This window comes from Peromyscus maniculatus, chromosome 3 (genome assembly GCF_049852395.1).
Source record: "Peromyscus maniculatus bairdii isolate BWxNUB_F1_BW_parent chromosome 3, HU_Pman_BW_mat_3.1, whole genome shotgun sequence".
NCBI lineage: Eukaryota > Metazoa > Chordata > Mammalia > Rodentia > Cricetidae > Peromyscus > Peromyscus maniculatus.
This window is the reverse complement of record NC_134854.1, coordinates 86,751,167-86,754,499: the sequence shown is the minus strand read 5'-3', so window position 1 is coordinate 86,754,499 and position 3,333 is coordinate 86,751,167. Positions and strand designations below refer to the sequence as shown.

Below are 3,333 nucleotides of genomic sequence, written 5' to 3'. Positions count from 1 at the left end.
TCAGGATTCTAGCATATACTGAAGACCAGCTGAGACATCCAGCCTCATAGACTGAACATCTACTAGATTTTTGGACCGTCCATTCATAGGCAGCGATTATGGATTAGCTGGACCACAGATTCTAAACGATTCTAAAAAATCTCCTTTCAAATGTGTGTGTGTGTGTGTGTGTGTGTGTGTGTGTATGTGTGCATATATATGAGAGACATATAGAGAGGGAGATAATTTATACATAGAGAAATTATAGGTAGATAGATAAGTAGATAAATGATTGATTGATAGATAGATAGATGATAGATAGATAGATAGATAGATAGATAGATAGATAGATAGATAGATAGATAGATAGATAGATAGGGAGAAATATTCACTCTTAAAGTTCTGTTCCTCTAGAAAACCAACACTAGTGAAAACTAACCTTTTTCAATACCTTGTAATTTGGAAATATCTTTGTAGAATTCTTAATGTTAAACAATATTACTTCATTAAACAGCTTTTGAGTAATTATACCAATCACTTTAACAGCTCTCCTTATTATTACCCTTGGCTTCACCACAGCCAAAGAAGTTAAGCTAATAATCTTTCCTCTCACAACTAAATTATATTCATCTACATGTAACCTCTCTAACCTCCTTTTCCAACTGTAGTTCACCAAAATTCATTATTTTAAAAGTTTATGATCATTAAAAATACAGCATCAAACCTAGCTGTGACTGGGAAAAGTGATCCCTAAAACTATCCAAATATCTGCCACAACAATCACATCAAATCAAAATGAGTAGACTTTATTTCCTTTCTTTATTCATTATATAACTTTCTGTCACAATATCATTTAATTTCAGTATTTTAATAACAGCAAAAATACTTAAAAATAAATAAATAAAAAATAGCCAGCAACAACTAGTAATCAATTCCTTACATAACACAGGGGTACTTATACCCATCAAGACCACTTTTTTCACCCCCATACATTACTCAGTCTCCCATATTTTTAAATTCAGCAGCATATACCTCATTATAATTTTCTAATTACGTGACTATGGCCAACTCCAGGGAAAACCCTAATACTAGTAGTCTTCAAATCAGTGGATTTGACCCCTATAACTCAGAATATTCCTCTGTTGCCACAGTATATTCAAATACCATTCACACACACACAAACTAATTAAAATGATTAATTCTTTATTTAAAAAACTCCACCAAACATAATACAAAATCACCATTAATAATCACCGTGCCTTTCTATAATTTCTCCATGAACTACTAAACTATGACTAAGTATGGAAAACCACCATTGTTCTATGGAAACTTTAATGACCAACATCTGAAAAACTTGCCTCTCATCAAAACTAGTAACCACTCACTCACTGATTTACTATCACTGTCTAATATTTCAATATTTATAATTCTAATTTTTCAAATTTAAAAATTCTAATATTTCAATAAATTGGGTTCTTCAGTGGGCATCTGTTTAATACAGTATGTGATCCAGGCCTTTTCCTGGCAATGTGCTGTATGTGTCGCACACACAAGAATGGTGGCCATCTATGGCCGAGGTCAGCTATGAATAAATCACTCCATATCTTCACACAAGTGAAACTTTCATGCTTTTCATCTGTTCATTTATCCATGCAAGACAAGGACTGTACTGTGGCTTATATGCATTTCTAGAAACCAGGAGCCCTGGAATTACATTTAGTATTTCAGTTATAGTGTCATCCTTTATAGGCTGTGTTCTATTAGGATGGCAAATATTCCTTTGGGGAGCTACTGTTATTACAAATCTTTTATCATCTGTGCTTAGTCAAGTAGCTCTAAGGATTCTCAATTAATAAGATTCTTTTAACACTCTTCTTTAACTTCCATTTTATTTTTCCATTCAGTCTAACAGTCTTGGTAATCATTCACCTTCGATTCCTACATGAAACAAACTGAAATAGCCCATCACAATAAATTCCAATTCAGACAAAACCTCATTCCACCCTTGTTATACTGCTAATGGTATCTGGGGCCTCCTGTTTGTAATTCAGGCCTGCTTTCACAAGTGGTTTTCTCTTCTGATCTTTTATGAGAGACAGATAACTATACTTCTGCCAATTCTCTTAATATTAAGCCATATTTCTCTTTGCTAATGCAATCTTACACTCACTCCTAATAATGTGAACATTTTGTATTTCATGAAAAGACATACTTTTAAATTCTGAATATAACTTTGTACAAGCACACGCTGTGTTGGACAGAACTAAAAGCCTGTGCCTGTGAGTAGGTAAGTGCTTTACCACTGAGTTTCACCCTCGGACCAATACTCTACCATTAATTAATGAACAAGGACTTGCATTGAGCAAGCTGGGTCAAGCATTTGAAGATGCTTTTGAGGTATTGAGACAGCATTCAATTGGAGAGCTTCAATACTCCTTGGAACACAAAAATTACATAACTTTCATTAACCATTATCCTCAGGTCAGAGGCAATTTCAGCTGACATGGGTGTCACCTACAAAGGAACCTGCTTGTAATTGGAGAAGTATAACAAATGGTTCTTAGAACTGTAACTGAAAGACTCCATCAATCCCTGCAGAACATAACTGAAACCCAGCTATAAAACCTGTCCTTTTCCAGCAAAGGGGAGGAAAATTCAGGAGGAAGTTTTGACAGTTGGAATACCTTTAAGAATCCCTGTGCAGCTCTGAGATGGCATCTTGTATTCAGTGGGCTGACAAAACCAAAGGCATCTTTCAGTATATATGTATGTATATATATATTAAAACAAAATAACAACAACATGAACAAAGAAAAGCTTGCTGAACTTTAAGTGAAAAGAAAAAGCAACCAGAAGGTCATGACTTACCAGAAGATGGCCAGAGCTCTAGGGAAATACACCAGGACTGGGGAAATGCCCCAAATCCAGAGAAAGCTGACCTGCCATTTGAGTGGGGGCTATTCTCCAGAGACTCTCTTACTTCCACCCACAGTATGTCCAGCCTTGTCAGGAGTATCTCAGTTTAAACCACTGGAATGCAAATTACTATTCACACACAAATGACCGTGAGCTGAGCTACCTCTGCTTCTAACTGAACTCTCCCATTCCTTGCTTTACCAGCCTCAGAAAACCCCAAGCTTCAGGATTTTTTTTTCTAAAGCAAACAGCTGCTCTCTCTATTCACAGGTTCCATACCTATGAATAAAAAACACCAGGGAAAACTGTACTGAACATGTGCACACTTTTCTTGGTTGTGACAACATTTTAGATGATGTTTACACTATCTTGGTATTAAAAGGAACCTAAAAATGTGAGTTATCTGCTTGCTGTTTATAACAGACTTAGTATCCATGA

The 3,333-nt window shown here is 35.5% G+C and overlaps 1 pseudogene; it reads left to right on the top strand.

Moving 5' to 3' along the window:
* Window positions 1–1,534: 1,534 nt before the first annotated feature.
* Window positions 1,535–3,070, top strand: LOC102927727 (transcription factor Spi-C pseudogene; annotated as a pseudogene).
* Window positions 3,071–3,333: the final 263 nt, after the last annotated feature.